The 21,018-nt window shown below is 42.8% G+C and overlaps 1 long non-coding RNA gene across 1 annotated transcript; it reads right to left on the bottom strand.

The window, feature by feature from the left end:
- Positions 1–5,025: 5,025 nt before the first annotated feature.
- LOC104140914 (uncharacterized) lies at positions 5,026–14,220 on the bottom strand. Its single transcript, XR_693427.2, has 5 exons — positions 14,153–14,220; positions 8,715–8,841; positions 7,840–7,913; positions 5,911–6,006; positions 5,026–5,787 (listed from the first exon to the last, which is right to left on the bottom strand). It is a non-coding gene; the product is annotated as an uncharacterized lncRNA (long non-coding RNA).
- Positions 14,221–21,018: the final 6,798 nt, after the last annotated feature.

Genomic DNA, 21,018 nt, shown 5'->3' with positions numbered 1-21,018 from the left:
GGTCTGGTTTCTTGCAGCCTATTACTTCATGTGAGGTATCTGCACACTTTCCTTGCATTCCTAGCATGACAGATGTGGTTTTGCCAGTGATATGCAGAGGTGCTGGGTTGTACATAAGTCCCATTTCTGTGGAAGTCTAATGAGTTTTATTTTTCACAAGTGTGGTGTAAAGACACTATTTCTCAATTTTCAGCATTGTCAGGACAAAAGGAACATGAGTAGAAAGTCACTATTGTTTATGCCACTTTTAGGAGAGGCACACCTTCCTTAACACAAATAGTGATATCGCAGAATCGTTTAGGTTGGAAGGGACCTCTGGAGATCATCTAGTCCAATGTCCCTGCTCAAGCAGGGACCTCTAGAGCATATTTCCCAGGATCACATCCAGACGGCTTTTGAATATCTCCAGCGAAGGAGACTCCACCACCTCTCTGGGCAACCTGTTCCAGTGCTCTGTCACCCTCACAGTCAAGAAGTTTTTCCTCAGGTTCAGATGGAACTTCCTGTGGTTTGGTTTCTGCCCATTGCCTCTTGTCCTGTTGCTGGGCACCACGGAGAAGAGGCTGGCCTCATCCTCTTGACACTCCCCCTTCAGATACTTATACACATTGATCAGATCGCCTCTCAGTCTTCTCTTCTCCAGGCTGAACAGGCCCAGCTCTTGCAGTCTTTCTTCCTAGGAGAGATGCTCCAGCCCTCTAATCATCTTTGCAGCCCTCCGCTGGACTCTCTCCAGGAGTGCCATGTCTCTCTTGTCCTGGGGAGCCCAGAACTGGACACAGTACTCCAGGTGAGGCCTCACCAGGGCTGAGCAGAGGGGCAGGATCCACCTCCCTCCACCTGCTGGCAACACTCTGCCTAATGCACCCGAGGAGACCATTGGCCTTCTTGGCCACAAGGGCACACTGCTGGCTCATGTTTAACTTGTTGTCCACCAGCACTCCCAGGTCCTTCTCGGCAGAGCTAGTTTCCAGCAGGTCAACCCCCAGCCTGTACTGGTGCATGGGATTATTCCTGCCTAGGTGCAGGACCTTGCACTTGCCTTTGTTGAACTTCAGGAGGTTCCTCTCCGCCCACCTCTCCAGCCTGTCCAGGTCCCTCTGAATGGCAGGACAGTCTTCTGGTGTGTTAGTCTTTCCTCCCAGTTTAGTATCATCAGCATTCAGCTATTTTGGGATATCATTCAGATGATGCTTCTTTTCTGAATAGCATAAGTTTTCCCTTTACTTTGACACAATTTCCAGTGTTTTTTTGCTGAGGAATCAAAGCAAGGCAATGTGAATTTGGGTTGACATTCTTCACCTATGTATAATTTCCATGAGATTTTTAGAAGAATGTTTGACTGGTAATTTATATGCTAGATGCAATGCAGCCAGGCTTCTGAACTACTTTTCCCCTTCTCAGCAAATAACTCTTCCAACCTGAAATTAGAGTAGACTGCTATAATGCTAACTACGGCCAAGCAGTACAGTAGTTGTAAATACGTTGTCCACTAGTTTTCCAAATGCTTCTTGTCTCCAGATAACGTGTTAAAAACTTTCATAGTGTCACACTGACTACTTAAGAGATTTCATTGTGAACTCCTTGCTTACACTGAGCTTTGTAATTGTTCACTTTCTCACATCACTTCTGTTCTGAAGCAATGTGGTTGATCCAGCAAGTCTCCCCTTCTCATTGCAAGTGACACAGCTCTGTTATTTCTGAAATGCACCCTAACCTGCAGGCTTTGCTCAGCAGTGAGGACAACCCAAGGCTGCTGGTTTCTTACTACAGCAGTGACTAAATTGCACCTCAGAAATACAATATCTTCTTTATGATTGAGAAGAATACTACAGAAGACTGAACAGGCATTAGTTTCTATATTAAAACTACATCATGTCATCCTGCTCTCTACTGAGATTCAGTAGCACATAACAGCCATAAACTGGTACCTATTAGTTTATCCACCAGGTCATTGTCAGGGCCAGCTGCTCCCTCTGGGCTGGGGAGCTGAAGGCAGCACTGGCAGGGCCAGGGCCTTGCCAGCCAGCCTGACCTGCAGTAGCCAGGCCAGGGAGCAGGGCCAGCCCATGGGCAGCAGCCAGGTTTAGCTGAGGTACCAGGTCACCAGGTGAATTCATGGTGATGAGGTGGGTCTGAGGTCAAGCTGGGAAGCTGATCCACAGGGCAGGGCCTCGACAAGGCTGACTGAGGGTAACCAGGTTCAGATCCAGCCCAGCCATCACGTGGCAGGTCCACAAGGACAGGACAGGACTGAGGTCAGTCCACATATCAGGGCCATGGATCAGGGGGCTGTGGCTAAACAAGAGACCAGTACCCCTACAACATAGCTCAGGGAGGGACTACTGGCTGAGCTTAAATAGAGCTCCAGAGCCTGAGCAGAGCCTGGAGGAGGCCTCAGGTGAAGCTGGTCAAGGCTGTTAAGACTTAGTAATGCCCTCCGCACCCTGACAGTTGTTGATCACATTGGTCTGCAAGATTAGATACTTTTGAGAGGTCTCTGACTCTGAGACAAGACATTTTTGACAGAGAGTTCTTGCCATTCACCTTTTAAAACAGAAAATTCGTATCAGCAGTTGGCATAAGTCATGATTTTGTTCCGGTTTGTAGTGGAGATAAATTGCTCTCTAGCTGCTTGAAACAATTGACTAAAGGTTTTGGATACAAAACACCTGAACTGTATCTGCGGTACTCATTTTAGATCATGCTATTGTGAACAATGTCAGTATTATAGACATCTAAAAAGTTTCAGTCTCCTTGTAAAGTTTAATTGAGTTTGTACAGTAAAGAAAGCATTGAGAATTTTACTTTGGGGCTGTTTGACTTTCTCTGGCTTTAACTGTTACCTATGGCATAAATAGAGGTCTGCCTAATCTTAAAAAAAACCATAAACCTGTCTTCTTATATGAAAAATTCAAGCAGAAGAGGGCTTATGCCTAGTGAATTCCTTTTCCTGGACAGGCTGTATTAACCCTGCCAGCTAAGGACTGCCTGCTCCAGGCATTAGACCTCCATCTGTGCTATCAGGGCTACAGAAAAAGCCCACGGCACAGTTAATGCAAACTGCAGGCTCTGATCCTTGGCAGCTGTGGGGTTTAGAAGCACTCAGGGATAGCAATTGCAAGAAGCAACAGAGAGCACAAGAGGGAGCTGGTTCCTAGCCTTGCGGGAGCAAGTGCGTTCCTACCTAGGCATAATGAGAAAAGACCCAATTTCACAGCAACAGAAATCAAGGCCACAGCTTAGACTATCGAAACACATTGGTTTTAGATGCCTGTCTGTCTGTGAGGATTTGGCGTCACTCCAACCCTTTGCAGCATGCACCAGCAGGTGAGCGAGCCAGGATCATTCAAAATGCTAATCCCAGAGTGTTCACTCAGACCTTGCCCTGATTTATGCTAGTTCCCTCAGTCCACTGCTGGGACTGGTTTTGAGGGAAAACCATGTTTTGCAGCTGCTGTGCACTTTGTGACCATTATTCAATGTTTCTTCCCCTGTGGCAACACGGACATCAGCGACAGCTAAGGAGGTCATTAACAGGGCTCTAGCTTTGAGTTGAGCAGCTCAAAAAATATGAAAGGGAGGTTAATTTAAAATGTTAGGGGAAAGTTCCTGCCTTCCCCAGAAGCATCTTGTTCAGTTTCCTACCTGCGGCAGATGGCGCTCCCCTTCTACAAATATAAGAAACCTGGTCACTGTGTACATACATCACTGTAGACAAGAAACCAGTCAAATGTTCCCTTTCCTGACCAGATACAGCGGGCAGCCTTAAACTGGATCCAACTCTCAGCCGAGAGAAATAAAGGCTGTGCTGCCTTCCATAAACTGGAATGCCCTCTGAATTATTCCGGAAAGAAAAAGAAAAGAATGCACTAGAGAATAAATAAAAAATGGAGCTAAACATGGGATCACTGTCTTGCCATTACCAATGACGTTGGTGACGTTATCATCACTAACATTGCTGCAATCATTCAGCATCAGAAAGAGGTGATCTGTGATAACACTAAATCCTTATGCTGACCTCCTCAGGTCTGGGCTGGAGTAATTTCTTAATATGAAGCACATCAAATATTGCAACCAAAAAATGTAGGAGAACCCAGGGTTTGTGTCATGAGGGACATACAATTCATCTGAGAAACTTGTCCAGAAAAATCACACCTAGCTAATTTTCTAGCACTTTCCCAAGCTTCATAGAAATTTGGATTCTGAAAGCTATGATGTAAAACATTATGGTCATCTAGTCTAACCTCCTCCACAAACAGGCCACAAGATTTTTCTCAGAAATTGAGTAAAATATATCTTGGAGATGGATTCGCAACAATGATACTCTGTCAGCTCACCTAAGCAAGTTCTTGCAATGTACGATCATCTTGTTGCTCAGAAACGGCACCTTCACTAAAGGTAGCAAATTTCTGCTTCTAGCCACTAAATCTTTTTAAATCTTTTGTCAACATAAATAGAAAGCCCTCCTTTACAAAACTCTTATTTTTTAAGTAAGTAAATAGTTAGACTACATCTTTACTATTTTTTCTAATAAACTGAACAGAGAGTTCCTCAAATTTTATACTAACTTTTTTTTTTTTTTAATGTTTCTGAATCAAGTTCCTTTGAACTCTTTTGTGTTCCGCTTCCTCCTAGAAATCTGTACACCAGAACTGGACCCCCACTCGTATATCCAAGACCCAACTCTCTCCCTTTACTTTGAATTTTCTTTTAATTTTTCATTTCTTTTAACTAAAATATTACAGCTTTGACATAGCACTCTTCTGATAGCCCATGTGCAGGCATTTCTGTATGACAAGCCCAGGCACTTTTGCCCATGAGCAGCCTTCCACCCTTTGACAACACTGCTGCTGGGCTGCCAGCTGTGCTGGTACATGCCAGAATATATCAATAATCCTTGAACAACACCTCTGCACAAAGAAACAAAGCAAATGAAAAGTAAAACCAAAACAAAAAGTAGAAACTTCTTTAAATGTATTTACTCTGTTCAAACAGCTAATTAAGCATCTTTTAGACTCCCAGGGACTTCAACAGAGGGCAGATCAGGCCCTACATGTTACTCAAATGGCATCTACACATGACAATGCTCCATTGATTACAAACTTAAAACAGCTAATGCACTAACAGCACTGTCAGCTCTTTTTTTTGCACATGTCTTTGCATACCTTCTGCAATGGATACCACAAAATTCATAGGAGGTCAGTAGAGTTAAGAAGCACAGCAAAGCCAAACCAGGCTCAAATTCATATGCCCCCATTTGCTGTAGTGAAATGTCTGCTTGACCTGAAGCAATAATATACTTCAAGCAACTACCAAATGCATTTTGTTGTATTTGTGTTCCCCCTTCTCTAGGAACTGGCATTTTGGGAAACAAAATTCCTCTCTTTGGCATCGGTGGCTATTAAGCTTTGCTAAACTTCATGTTTCAAGCAAGGAAATACAACCATCTGAAGTCTATACCTTGCTTTGGCCACACTTCCTTTTCTGGATGGAGTCACCCCTATCTGAGAGGCACTGCTTTTTGTTCACTGCACAGCTACCGCTGTTGACTCACTTTCCTTGGATATTGTGGGAGATGGAGAGAATTTCTACTCAGGGCTAATAATAAGTAATTTTCAATAGGGATAACAAACACTGGAAAGATGAAGAAGGTGACTTCTCTTTTCAGACCTGACAACAGGAGCCACATTGCACGTCCCAAGCTGCTGCCTGTGTCTTTGTTTTGCTCATACCATGTTTGTTCCTCAGCTCACATAGATTTCCAGGATGCAGGTCTTCTACATCCTAAAGAAAAAGACATTCAAGCCAAAGTCATAAGTGGAAATGGACCTCATTTGTTGGCACACAGGCAGACAGGGGAGAAGAGATGGTATCAAAATGGTAGAAATGGTAGAAAGGTGAACTTACTCTACTGCTACTTCCAACTGTGAATAACATTTTTTGTGTTACTGGCACATTTCGTGTTCATACATCCGATGCTTAGCCATTCGTGGGATCTCATTGCTATGAATTAAGAACAAGGAGTAACAAATTGCACTGTCAGTCAGACACATCTGGAAAAATCCCAACATATGCTTACATATTTATGCTTACATAAAAGCAGGTGATCTGCGCGCAGCCAGAAAATGAAACTGAAGCTAGGAACCCTCTACATTTGAAAACAGTTAAATTGCAAACATTGGGCCAAACTTACCATTGTGGCAAGCACCACAGTTCTCCTAAAATGGAAGTGCTTCTGTCAGACTCAGTATTGGTCCTATCCACTGTTTATAATTTAAAATGTTCAGGAGACCAACAGTGCAGTACCTAAAATGTGTCCTTTTCAAGGGTGCATTTTTAATTAAGTAACTTTTTCATAGACAAAGAACTTTTCACAGTAAGATGAGAGAATCTGCCTGATGAAATATTGACTCTCCCACTTCATATTAGATTCTCAAGCATCATTCAACAGCTCTGAATTGACTAATGGCCATCACAGCAAATGGATTTCCACCTTAATCTTTAGTTCTTGTCTGAATGATATTAATACACATTGTTGATCACTAATGAGCTCTAGAATGTGATGTTAACAGAAGCAATTAAGGCCCAGCATAACTGTCTGCAACACTGCTGCAACTGAATATATGGCTAATGAATCACTTCCATAGTTCAATTCCATTTTCCTTACTGCCAACTGTATTTTGGATGAGTTAAGCTCATGTTAACTTCCAGGCTGCTGTCTTTTTACTTTTAACCATAAGTATTTCTATCAAATCACTTGTGTGCTTTAAGGAGTTTGCGTACATAAGAGAAGCAGATAGCTTCTTTGAAGAGCTATCCTAGCTTTATTTTTTTGTTGTTCAATGATAGCAACCACCTTCAATGAGAGGAATCATGGTCAAACTACCTCTTCCTGTGCCTAACAGATTTAAACTTCTCCTAAACTGTTTGAATTCAGGAGAACATGATTCAGACCACTGTTCAGCCAGGGGTGCCAGATCATGACTTCATGCACAGGTAATCAGGTCAAGCACATGCGATTACTTTCAGATTGCCCAGCTGAGAGCCTGCTCAAGTCACAAGCATGATTCTCTCAAAACTTGGGTGAAATGCTGACTTCAGGGAAACATCTCCTGTAAGTTCCATTAATATCACATGTAGGCATGTGAATTTCAAAGCTAAGACTAAGGGCAAGAAGGAAAGCAAAGCACAATGCTGCCCACATAATTTTTGTTTTGCGCTATTGCCCTGTCCCAGTAACGGCTGGGCCCTGTCCTAAATGAAGTATATTAAACACTGACTCTTCGAGATACTTTAGAACTGACTTGGCCCTGAGAAGGAAACAAAACCTGCTAATTGACAGCAGCATTCCCAAAAGAGAAGGCGGGACTTTCAGTAAGACTTCAGTTTAATGACTTGATCCTACGCTTGAAATTAGAAAATTTTTACTATTGACATCAGTGGGAACCTGTTGTAGAAAAAAAGCTCTGCTTGAGATAGCTGAGCTTTTATATGGTCTGATATACTGAATAATCTGTTCATTTTATCTAGTCATGAAGGAAAGTAAGGAAAACCAGAAGTATCAGACAACATGATTGTTTGATCACATGCTGTGAGGAAATGCTGATTTAAGATAATGCCACTTTGAACTTGCTTTTGTCATATATTTTGTTAGGAGGCTCAAAATCTGTCTGCAGACACTTTGTCAGCCCAAACCGAGAGAAAATTAGCAACAGTGAACCTCTGTTTCTGTTCAGACACTCAACTTCTTGCTTCACTGCAACAGAGTCAGCATCCTACATCTGTGATTTTTCTTTAAATTAGCTCAGAATAAACAGTTCTGCCAAACAGGGTTACCTGGCTGGGTTGGACAGTGCTGCAATGGTGTTTCTGTGAGTCCCAACTCCTGGTGGTGTTTTTAAAACATCCATCTGAAACGAAAGTTGCTCTTTGTAGCAAAGTGGAACATGCTTAGCTGCCTTTGAAGAACTGGACATTTTTTACCTGTCTTCACCTAGAGATGTTATCATCACATCTACAAGCATGCTCTGCGCTTTGGCATTTCTGATCTCCAACTAATGCTTAGTATCAAATTAGTCAGCAATTCCTTTTTTTTTTTTTTTCCCCTAGGAGTTATCTATCTAAGGAGCAAGATCAAAGCACCAAAAGCATCATTTCATTATGCTGACTTGAATTGCCATGTCACTTTAATTTGCAGTCGCTGAAGCAAAACCCTCACCAAAAGCAAAGAAAATACTCTAGCAATTAGTCTGCACTCGACTCAATGCTGCAGGAGCTCTGCTGCCAGCAGCACCCATGCTATGGAGCCCTGGGATGTCATCAGTGTCTGGCAGAGCCTTCAGGGTAGGATGCACATGCAAAACAACATAGCTGTGTCACTTGCAACAAGCACAGGAGACTTGCTGGAACAAACAGTGTCATTTCAGAACTAAAGTGACCTGGAAAGAAACTTTGAGAAGTCAAGCTTGTGCTGTTTTATTTGTTTGCCTGCTTGTTTTTGATATCTTATGCTATATAAAGGGGAGTGGAAAGAAGTGTATTTCATGTAAATTTTAGCTTTAGAAAAGGCCAGGTTATTAAGTGTTGTCTTTAGGGCCTAGAAGGCTCCTCGGTTTACCCAACAGCAAGCTATGCGCTTTCACTGAAAGAGATCAGGATAGATCTGTGCAGCAAGTGTTGGAGAAAACAAGCATTAATAGCCAGTTACTCACCACTACTAATGGCATGTGAATGGATGAGCTCCCTCTTCTCCACTTTCAGTTTCCTTGTGTACTTTCCTGACACCTTAAGTTCTTTGGTCATCCTCGGGATTTTCTAGACCAACTCAATACTGCAAATCTAACAGAAAAAGAGAAACAATCAAACAAACAAATTCCAGATTTTCAGACATGAAAAGCAGGACAAGAGGAAACATTGCCATTTTTGTCACTTTGTGTTAGCATGATGTATGTAGCATGTCATGTGAGTCTTCATCATCATCTATATTACCATTACCACTTACTGGTATTACAGCAGAAATGTCCTGTTGTGAGGGTCATTGCACAATCACACAGAAATAACCCTGTATCCCCAAACTTAAAGTGTCTATCAGTAAGGAGATGAAAGGATAGAGAAGAAAAACCTCACTCCATTTTACAGAGAGGAAACTGAGACATCAAGTGGTTAAGCAATTTACTGAAGGTCAGCAGAAAACCTGGGACATAAATATAGTTCAGATCTTTGCCAGTCAAAGCCTAGTATTAAATGGGCAGTCAAACCACCAATAACATGGCCCTCCAGAACTGTCCTTCAGTGCCTGGACAGCTGGGACTCTATGCCCCTCCACACCACTGTGCAAAACAGTAGCAGAGAATTTTGGACAGAGATGTCCCCGGGGCTTGTTTGCCCATTACAACAACGGGAAGAGAGTTTAAAGCTCTTCAGAGATGCACGGTGGCAGGCTGGAGCAACTGCCTCCTCTGTTCTTACTGATACTTTAAAAAGCCCCATCGTTCAGTGCTGCCCTCTAATCACAGCGCTGGGGCCATATTTTCAAGATGATAGGAACCAAGATGCCACCAAACCCCACGCCAGCCTGGCCCCAGCAGCAGAGCAGGTTGGCAGAGGGGCGAGATGCTGCTCGAAGCCGAAACACACAGCAAAAAGTGAAAAAACATACACAGTCGCTTAAAAAAACCCACCTTCGCCAGTGGCACCCTGCCCATGTGACCATGGGCCACCGCGCGCCACCTCGCTTCCCCGGCCCCTTTGTGCGGGTGCGGGCACACGGGGGGGGCGGCAGCCTTGGGTGCTGCCGTGGCACCTGCGGCTCAGACAATGGGCTGTGGGTGCTCGGGGAGAGACAGATTGATGCATTGTGTGCGGGGGAGGAGGCTGTCACTTGAATCCATGTGAACCCAGGCTTTCGGGGCAAGGAAGATTGACAGCTTTTGTAGGTTGCAGTTCCCTTTCAAAGCTCTGCTTTATAGACAGTAGGTTAGGGGGCCCGGGCTTTCACTGCCATAATTCGAACAGGGCAATCACGAGCATTGAGAATTTCTTCTCTCCCTCTCTCTCTTTTTTTCACCCCCCTTGTTATGCATTAAATGATTTCAGTGGAGGAATGTGCAGCATTAATTAGAATTAGTTAGCAGATACCAAGGGGAAAAGTTTCTTCACAACAACTATAGGAGGTGTCACTGCTACAAAGACCTTTTTGTTTTCTCTGTCCCCTGCATTATCAGTGCAATATGTAAGGTAGCGATTCTTTTCATTTAAATTAAGTGGAAAGCTACTAAATCTTGTTTTATTCTCCAAAAAGAAAAAGGTCCTTAACACTTATCTTTTAACTTCTTTTATTTTGTAAGGTTAGTGTTTACTTTTGCTTTCAGTCCTCCCCATTAATCGGCCTGCAAAGATGTGTATCCAGTTTTGTGTATCATTTAGCTCTTACAATTATGGGCAAGTACAACTAATATATAAGGATTGTCTCCTGATTAAAGCAACAACGTTACCGTTTAAAATCAAAGGCACTCATCTAGAATAATGCATTGAAATTCAGAACTGTGGCTGGCTGCTCTCTGCAGGGATTTCACTTTTTTTTTCAACTTTGTAAATAGAAGTTAACCTAAAAGATGGGCATGAGCATACAGCGTAAGAGCTTAGAAGAAACACATTAATATGTCCATGTATATTCTTTCTTTCATGGCTCCAAAACTTTCCTATCGACAACATGCAAATATTAGTCCTGATTGATAGTTTTAAAATGTTTTCCTCCCATCAAATGCACTTAACCAGTTCATACTAAATAAAAAAATTTAAATTGTCAAGAACAAAAACTCTAAAGTGAGGTTTGACATGTAACAATAGGCACAATCCCATGTGCTACACCATAAGGTAATATCACAGTCTTTTTTTCTTTCCTCTTAAAGGTTTGAAAATTACCAAATTGTTACTACCGTGAAATATCATCTCGTAAGACCTGTAAAGGAAACTGCTGTTTCTCGGAGTAAATTGCTAAGGCTGCGTGCCCCGCAGATCCTCTTGTGACAAAGACGTCAGCCAGAAATGTGAAGCTATTTACACTTTGCCCAGTATCAGTCAGCAAATGTCCCTACTATTCTCCGTACCAGAAAAAGTATAATTCTTGCTCGTTTCCCCATGTGTGAGTGCTAGAAAGCGCAGCTGCACGCAGAGCGGCCGGGGCAGGACAGCCCCAGGTATTCCTAGGGAGGCACCAGCTCTTCTGCAGGGCATGCACCAGTGCCTCAGTTTTTGTCTGACCCATATGCAGATAATCTGGCATATGTATTATACAGTTAAAGCCACAGCTTAAAAAACAAAATTTGTTATTCAGTATCTAGCTTATAATGAGCTTGATTATAATTTAATCTTGCTGGTTGAAATCAGGAGTTGCTAGTGGGCGGCAATACCAGAGCTTTATTTAATATAGCTCAACATTGGCCCAACAACTTCAAGAGCTGAGTAACAAAGCCTGTGTAAAGAAAGTGAGGAGCAGTTTCTACTGTTCGTGGGATGCAGTTCTCCAAGTGAATATTTAACTTGGTAAAAAGCCAACTAAAATATTTCACCTTCTGGCTGGACACTTTCTCCACCATGAAGAGGAGAAGTAAAACTATTACACCTGACATTATCTCGTAAGGAAAAGGCCCAACAAGACTTATTTTCTGCAGCACAGGGAAAGAGAGAAACAGGGTGTCTTCCCTCTTTCCTCCCTAAAATGGCCAGCTCAGCCTAAGTGGGCCTGTATTTAAACCCTGGAGGCTGCACAGTAGCACTAAATTCTCTATCAGCACTAACTAATTAATTAACCAGCTGCCAAAATCCAGTGAGCAGAGGATCCCAGGCAGTTGAGCTGTTCGCCACCTCAGCCCTTCTCTGGGGAGCTGAGATGATCTGCAAAGATTGGTTCAAAAGCGAACGATGGCCCCGGGGTGAGGCCAGGCAGCCCAGCGCGCTCTGAGCGGCAGATAAACCCACCCGCACAGCCGGGCCGCGCAGACCACCGTGAGCCGGGCAGGGCCCTGGCTGCGCCTTGCTGCTTGCCCAGCCGACCTGGGCTCTGGAGGCACGATGCAGTCCCGCGGGCTGCTCTCTCCGAGCTTCCCTGCGCCTCTAGCACCCTGGCTCAAGGGCCATCTCTGTTGGTTTTCGGGCCGCAGTACCTCTCTCAGAATTAATGCGTCCCTCATGCATGTAAATGAGAGGGGTCCAATTACACGCGAGGGAGAAAGGGCTTAATGAATCGTGAAAAAGCAAGGGTTGCATAGAAAAAGCTCAGTCCCTGTGCCCCCTCATCCCCTCACTTAGAAACGTGCATTTCTCATTTTTGAGAGTGACGAGAGCATGCAGAGGAGTGAACAGGAGAGAAAAGGGTGAATGAATACGTTTGTTTGCATTTATTACAGCCTGCGCTTGAAGTTTGATACGCACGTTTAAGGAAAAATAGTGAAGCACAGAAGTTATGTTCCTCTAAACAGCATAAACAAATACAATATATGGCTGTATTCAATCCTTTCTACACTAAAGTTCTCCTGTCTGGAGTGCATCTCCTGTCCGGAGTCCTTTTCTTACTCTCTCTTCCTCTGTGTGTTTATATAAGGACTTAGATGAACTCAAAGCACAAAGAATATGTATAAGCTGGTTGTTATTTATGATTTTCTGTAACACAGAGTCACAGGTTACGCAGTCTAAATTGTATGACTAACTTCCACACCCAGCTAACCCTGAAATCAGTTGTTAATCACAGGCGAATCTAGGTGAATGTGAATGAGACAGCATGGGATATGATGAGCATTTTAAGGCAAATTACGTTAAAACAATATTATTAACATCAAGTCTGATTTTATACAACTAGATTTAAAACAGACATTATAGCAAATAGATTTGTAAATATTTTGGCATTCTTCTGGGCTTTTCCCCTCTTCTGTTTTCTTTCCTTAGCAGGGATTAGTCTTTAGTCACTGACTGTTGCTAAAATGATTTTAGTATCTCACTTGGTACGGAAAGTTCCCAGTGCCCTCAATGGGAATTATGCATCAGTGTGGTCCTGAGGTATGAAAAGAAACAGATATGAACACTTGCACATGAAGATGGTTTCCCTTTTTTCATATCAATGAGGAGATTCACTGGTACTGAGCAAGTATATCTCCAGCTGAAATCTAGCAGAGCTAAATATATTCAGTACCTTTAAATATCAGCCTCAAAGTTTCCTTCTGTATTCGATCATGGAAATATCTGTGAAATTCCACATGGAATTTCATTAAGGTGCGACTATAAAGAACAATGGTTTCTACAATAATAGCAATAGGGTAACTCTGTGTGCGCACACATTTACACAGGACTGTGAATAATTTGTGGGGTTACTCCAAGCATGCTCCAAATTTTTACTAATTTAATTTAGTATTCCGGAGAGAGTATGGCCAAAGGCCTAAGAAGCCAGTGCACAGCTTTTAGCAGTTAGAAGTGAGTATTTCCCATTGGAAGCATGTGGAATAAAAATAAAGATCTACTGCTTTGCTGTTGTACATACTTGGTTATTCCTGCACAGGTAGAAGAGCCCTGAATGCTGTTCTCATTACTTTATCTATTGCTATGTGTAGCTGAGCTAAACTCCACCACCTTAAAAGGAAGCTGCCAATATCCCAGTTGTTCTCTCGTCTTTTGAGGGGTAGAAGTGGTCCGAGTGAACAGACACCCCCCTCCCCGCCCTTGATAGTGAAGAGAAAACGGATGTGGTGCACAAGAGATGCTGCCTTTGTGACATCCACTAATTTTCCTGATCTTTCAGTGCTGCCTATATTGGAATTTCCAGTTGGCAGGGCTCTTTGATGTGTTGTCAGTGGGGATGATATTTTGGTCAGTAACCTTTGAGTGCTGGATGCAAGTGCTTGCATCTATGCTACTTGAGTCAGGAGGGGTAGGTGCCAACACAGACAGTAACTGGAGCAGTGCAGCTCCCTTAGGAAAGGAAACTAGGAGACAAAACATGGAGACAAAACACTGTAGGATAGTAAGGGTTTGCCTGTCCCCATATCCACAAAATCCATGAGCTTACACTCTGGGCGCTTCCCCAGAAATGTCCTTGCTAAGTCTTGAGAGGATTATCTTGTACCACTGTTTCAGGCTATTTTTATCATGGCATACTCACAGGAGGTGCTCCAAAATCCTGAATCACTGGCCAGATTCACATAGACGAGTGACATTCCCTGACGTGACTGAAAATGGATGAAATATTACAAGTCAGGTAGAGTAACAAAATGGCTCCTTCCACACTTAAAAAAGAAAAATATTTCAATCTATTCATTGAATTTCAGCCAAAGATGGTACAGGAGGTATCACAATGAGCAGACATGGTGTAGACCAAATCATCACATAAATCATTTATCCTTAGACTTTGTCTAACCCATAGAATGTCACTGTCAGACAAATAAAACCTTGCTCTGAAAGTAACATTTACAGAAGCAGAGAGGGAAGAAATTCCATGTGAGATCCATAACTTTCAGAGATGTATGAGGGCCTCTGCAAACCCACACGGGCACCATTCTGGATTGACCTCTGCAGGCTCAGGTTGCTCTCTGCCCTGCTCCCCTTTGCTGTGAGCTCGCTATCATGAATTCAGTGCTTCAATGGATCTTGTTGCTGTAGCATTTGTGAGTACCTTTCTGCAATTTTTTGCCTGGCTAGCTGTCTGAACCAGTTTCCTGTTTTCAGATGAGTGCCAGTGGCAGTGCAAGGGAATCAGCAAGACTATGACCCTTTTGGCAGCAGCTAGCTCTTAGTTTGGCTCAGCCGTGTCACCAAACCACAACTGTACTGCTTGTGGGCAGCTCCACAGACTTACTCCTCCAAAGCTGTCCCCTACTTCATGTGATTCTGGCTGTGGCACAAGAGCCTGGTTAAAGTGCAAAGTTTAGGTTCATACTTTAGAATTCCTTCTTATGAATAATTCCCATATGCATATCAGACTGCCTTCCCTTTGAACTGATAATATTTATATCCGCTATCAGACAATAACATCAGATATAATTGTGGTAAGGAAAAGATGCTCTCTGGAGCTCATAATTGTGATACTGTCCCTCATATTTCATCACAGAAGGTGGGTAAAACACAGAAAGGTTTCAGAGTTACCAGCTTTACCAGCAGGCAGTTAAAATGCTATTACCATGTTCTTGTGAAAGACTAAACACCACTTGGGAGTGAAGGACGTTTCTTTACATTTGGATTTTCTCATGGGCATTTGATTTTAAAATATTTAATGTCAATGCCTTCTTAATGCATTTTGGGGATATTTTCTATCTTCTTTTTTACAAAGGAGTGCAGAAGAACAGTTCTTTAAAAAAAAATACATTACAAATACAGTAGGAAAAAAAGTCAGTAATCAATACCAGCTTATTCATGAGATATCATTTTTTGTATATAAACTTACCGAAGCAAGAAAAGTGAAAAATACAGAACCAAAGAAACACTCCATTCCTCTGTCAATAAGCCACCCAACTACCAGAAGTAACACATTCTACACTCCATAACACAGCTTCAGCCTTCTGATCCTTTCACTTTTCTACATAATGGCTGTTTCTCTTGTGCTTTTATCACATTACTATTTCTCTCCTACCCAGCAGAGACAGATGCTTGGGGTGGTGGCCGGCTGGGTTGGGGGAGGGCAGCTTTCACAGATTTGTGTGAAGAAGGGTGGTAAAAGTAACATTCTCAAGGTCATCAGTTTGACCGCCACCTCCTGAGGAGGTGGTGGTACCTTTCTAACTTCTCCCCTCAGCAATGGGGTGGGAGGAGACCCAATGGGCTAATTTCTTGCCACTGAAGTGCACACAACCCTGTGCATGCTCCCAGGCTGTGTAACACAACACACTTTGCCCGGGGTTACTGGCTAACTCACTGATAAGAAGATAGCACTTTTCCTTGGTCATCAAGCCTCTTGTTCATTTCTACAGGTGATTGTTACCGAGAAGAGCGCAGGCAGATGAGTGAGAGGGGAATGGAATAATGTACAGACAGCAACAATGGAAATGGCGAAGATCTCCCTCAGTTTTGGTCCACCAGCTTTTAAGATTTAACTGCATGTGAGTTACATTTATACTAGTCAATTCTGTTTTTTACAAGCCAGCCTTTGCTGGGTTGTTGCACAGAAGCATTTGCTTTTCTCTCAACAGAAAACATATTAAAATAAACTTTAAAGTTGTTGGGGATTTTTTAATGGGGAAACATTAATTAAGGATTAAGGAAATCATGAACCATGCTATGTGGAGGCCTCCTGACAAATACAACTTTGGTGGCCATGACCCTGGCCAGAGGAAGAAGGCTGTGATGTCACCTCATCCCCAAGTCCCAGTTTCACGGATAGTATCTCTGAAAGGAATTGTCTAAAGGAGATTGTTCCTTATGAAAAGTTCACATGATGAAGTCTGAAGGGCTTGTTTCACTTGAAGCCCAGCAGGACAGAGCTGTTTGGAAAGAAGCATTCAGTGTGTTCTGTTTTGCTGAAAGCTGTCACAGTGAACAAGTGCTTAGCAAACAGCATGAACAAGGATTTGAACTAGAAAACTAGCAGGGCCCTGACAACATTGTAATAGTGGGCTTGTCTGTTCAGAGCCTGTACAATGATGCATGGGGGCATGAGAAGAACTAGATTTTTGTATTTTTAATTCTTTAAAAATGACAGTTTACCATTGCTCTGCTCTCGTTTGTATTACAGTGGTCACCTTCTGGATCAGTTGGAGAGGAAAGCATCCTGGAGACAACAGGAGCACGGCAGAGGCGCAGGGCATGGCCCAAAAGGCAAACTGACTGATTAACTAAAAAGCAGTCATTTTTTTTCCTATTGTCCTTTTTAATAATGTTATTATTTCTGTTATGATGGGCTGACTACTTAAGCTGTCTCTCTTTACCTCTCTAACCCATATTTAACAGGGCACAAAAGCAGCCTGAATTCCATTCTAGAATTGAAAGAGAACCAGCCACTCTACACCTTTGAAAACAAGCCCCTTTCCTGCAAGCAGCTAGCTTCTGATCACTCAGGGATAGGAGGCTAGCACCCACTGAAGGTTCTCCCTCCTCTTCCCCTGTCATACAAGTGACCAGTGAGTACAAGATGAGATTAGGAGACATCGAATGAGCAGGAAATCAGAACAGGATAATTCCTTTTTTAGTTTTGCACACACACAGCAACCGCCTCCATATCTCTAAAGAAAATCTCAGAAACACTATCCATGCATTTTCACTGGGATTATAACTACAATTGTCTCTTTTATGACAAATGGAGTTTTAAAAGCTAAGATAAATAACCTCTTAACACTTTAAAATGTCATGCTTTTTCCCAGACAAGAAAAGACAAGAAAACTGATGTTCTTCCCTTCCACAAAGGGCTAAGAGTCCCTTCTTCAGGTTGTCTTCTACTAGGCCGTTTACACCAAAAACATCTTTCCCTCTTTCCCTTTACAAGGAGAAAAGGCATGCAAACTGTTTGAGTGCATAGTCCAGCATGGCATCCACCTCTTTCCTTGAAAATCTCAATAAGCTCAGGATACACAGCACCTTTCTGGTCTATAGGGAAACTTGTTGATTTTATTAGGTCCTGGGATGCATTCCTCAGCCTGTCATTTATTCTTTTTATACTCCCTGCCATGGCGAAAAAATCCTATTAATTGTTTGTGTAAAGAATGCAGGTAGGGAAAAACAGGATGAAGAATCAAATGTTCCTTCCTAAGCTTAATCCTAGGAAAAGGGCATTACTCACCCAGCTTGCTCTTGAAGGATTTGATTCTAGAAATGCATGCATTCATGAAATGGACTGGAGATACTACTTTGATCCCGTCTCTCTCTACATACACGTGCTTTTCTCAGTTCAGCCCCAGTAATAGTATTATTTCTCTCTGTTAATTGCGATCTTAATTTATAAGGCCAATGAACATCACTTGAAAGTGATTATAATGATTATTTTGTGTTGCTTCCTGTGTCAATGCAGGAAGTATGCTGCTTATAGCAGATCCCGGTCTCTGAGGAATATCTGCCTCTAATCTAAGCCCTCCAAACCCTTAGCATTAAGGACTCTTCAGACCTGCAATGACACAAAATGCTTTAGCAGTTCACATGGCTCCTGGGTAATTTCTCCTCTAAACCCCTAAGTGGTACTGCTAAATGGTTAGTTGTAGGGTGAGTCATGTCCTGGAGAATCCAGGAATGTGACCACCAAAGTGACAAGTCTGTGCTGATTTTGTCCAGATCTGAGGATCACTTTTTATCACTTTTATGATGCTACCATGTATTATTCCTCTAATAAAAATGTAAATTGGATATCAAATGTTTCCTTAGGCTCAGAAGTAACTTGTGGAACTGAAACTAATCCAATGATATTCAAAGTTAACATCTCCTTCTGTTGTCTCCCCTCCACTGACTTTCTCAGCTGTTCCCTGAGCCAGGTAGCATGTTCTCACGTTCAAAAAAGAAGTGACTTTTCCTTCTTTTCCTTTGCTTTTCAAACCTACATCTCTTCTCATTTCAGGTATAATACTACAGCACAGAAGTTTGAAGGAAAAGGACTAGACTTTTTCAAAAGTGTCAGCATAATTTAAGGACTTGTAAAACTCCTAGCCCATGTGCCTACTCGGAATACTTTTGCATGGAAACAGAACAGCTACCATTTATCCAGCTATGCAGTACTCACCAGCTCACATGCAGCTCTCTCAGGTGGCAGTGTACTGCAGACATATTTCTGTCTGTGAGAGACGACAGTTCTTCAAAATCAAGCTCTTTATAAAGAGGCCATGCTAATTTGGGTAGGACGTGAAATTCTAGTCATTAATAACATTATCTGGAAATTTAACCCATACTTATGCTGCTTTAAAGCAGCTACCACCCCTTGTCCTTTTGGTAGTCCCTGAAGGTACAAACAGATGCTCACTCTGCAAGTAGCTGTTATTACAGTCCGGAAGTTACCATTGTCCAGCTGTTTGCTACCATCCTCTGCTAGAGGTTACCACCCTGTTGCCTAATTTGCAGGATGGCTTGTCTGAGTGCCCTCAAATTGCTCCACACAAAACTAGCTGCGTTAATTTAAAGATTTTTAACAAAAACGCTTGTGTTAGCCTAGGAGATTTTGTCTGAAGTGAGAGGGAGCTCACGCTATGTCCTGCCAAATCACTGAGAGTAAACTCACGGCGGCGGTGACCACTAGGTAGAAATGGTGATATGTTCAGCTATAGAAGATGCTATCTCTGCACATTGGATTCGGGAGAGCTGCATCACTGCAGATGGGCAGGATGCAACCATACCCCCTACCTCTGCTCCGCTTCTTAAAATAGCTACTGTCATTCTTATGATTAGTCTCCCTGGTTTTGGTCCCTCAGCCTGCAAAATTACTTTGCCCTAAAAAGCATGTTTCACCTGCACTGTTCCTTAGAGCATTTGTAGCACTACGAACAGGATGGCAGATACAGACCTGCTGATAAAACTGTTACCATTCCACGTACCTGCCCTGAAAATAAAACCCAGCAGCAGGATTTTACACCCTTGCATGTAACGGGGGGGGGAAAAAAAAATTCTCCCATTTTCCCCCAATACATAAGCCATATTACTCATCTTTATGTTGTTGTTGGTTTTTTTTTTTTTTCTTCCCAGGCTAGCCTATTTTTAACCCATGCACTCTTTGCAACTCTAAAATACAGAGCCCCTTTCATGCAGGAAGGGATGTGTTCCTGCCAGGTCCCAGTGTTCTAGGGAATTTGCCAGATCCCTGAATAATCTAATCCTCTGCCTTTTGGCTCCAATGTTCAGAGTTGGCTCTTTGGTTTGAGTTTTCCCAAAACAGGATCTCCGTCCCCTCCCTTATCATGCTTTCCCTACTGCCTAGTAACCATGCATAAAGTCCACCCCCCTCCGCAGCAGAGCAGCCCATGGAAGCAGCAGGAGCACTAACTCCCTCCACCCTCCAAAGACAACAAGGATATGCAAGAATGAAAGATTTCTATTTGCAGGGTCCTGTTTAACTCTTCTGGTGCTTCGAGTACTGCAGCAAATGCACTGGGCCTTATTTCCACAGCATGGAGTACCCTTCATAGGGCTGCAGAAAGCCAGCAGAAGAGCCCTATACCAGGAACAAGGGGAGGGAGACGTCATGTAAAAGACGTCCCAGGCAGAGACTGGGAGGCAACCAGGTACATCAGAGCTCTGCTATACTCTGTCACCCATTAATGCACCGATTAACCTTTCAGTAGCTGTAGAAGTCGAGTGTCATGCCAGGGCTAGCAGCCAAAGATAAGAGCAAGTTATAAGAATATGTTAACCCCCCTGTCCTCTGGGGCTGCTGCTTGGATAAGAACTAGAATTTGGGCCAATTAATCATGATGGAAAATGCTAAGGAAAAAGACCATGACCGCAAGACTGCAGTAGTGCCAGCCTGGTAGGATTCCCTTCTAAACTTAGGGCTGAGAGAGAAGGGAGGTGACACAACATTCAGCTGTTAAATCATTACATAGACACTTGGGCTGGAGGATATTGCCACTCTAGACAGTTATCTGCCACCTGATGGACTTCCCTCCCAAGCTCTTGTTCCCACTCCTAACCAAAATGAACAGATTTTGCAGAACAGGAATGTAATTTTAAAAGTCCCAGGTCAATCAAATGCTTTAAAAACACAGTGCCTGTGATACAATGGGTCAACTTTGTCCTGTATGTCAGCCCATTCACTCCAACAAGCTAGTACGAGATGAATTTGCTCTGCTGCCTTTGTCAACAAAATTCTAGATTAAAAAGGACCCTGTACAGAGCTGGTCCCAGAGGTAATTGCTAGTTAATCAGCCAATTAACTGACCCAACGAGTAGGAAAGAGGAAGGAGGAGGAAGGGGGGAAAACAAATCAGTCAAGGTATGGTAGAACGTAATTCTTTAGGAGTTAACGTTAGAAACCTTTTCAAAAGGATTACAGCCTACCTTGACCCATTCCCCCTTCTTCTTTCCTTTCTCTCTACTTCCCAATTTGTAATTGTTGGTTCCCCTAATTGG

Source organism: Struthio camelus, chromosome 11 (assembly GCF_040807025.1).
Source record: "Struthio camelus isolate bStrCam1 chromosome 11, bStrCam1.hap1, whole genome shotgun sequence".
Taxonomy (NCBI): domain Eukaryota; kingdom Metazoa; phylum Chordata; class Aves; order Struthioniformes; family Struthionidae; genus Struthio; species Struthio camelus.
The sequence above is the reverse complement of the archived record's forward strand: the minus strand, read 5'-3'. Positions and strand labels throughout refer to the sequence as shown.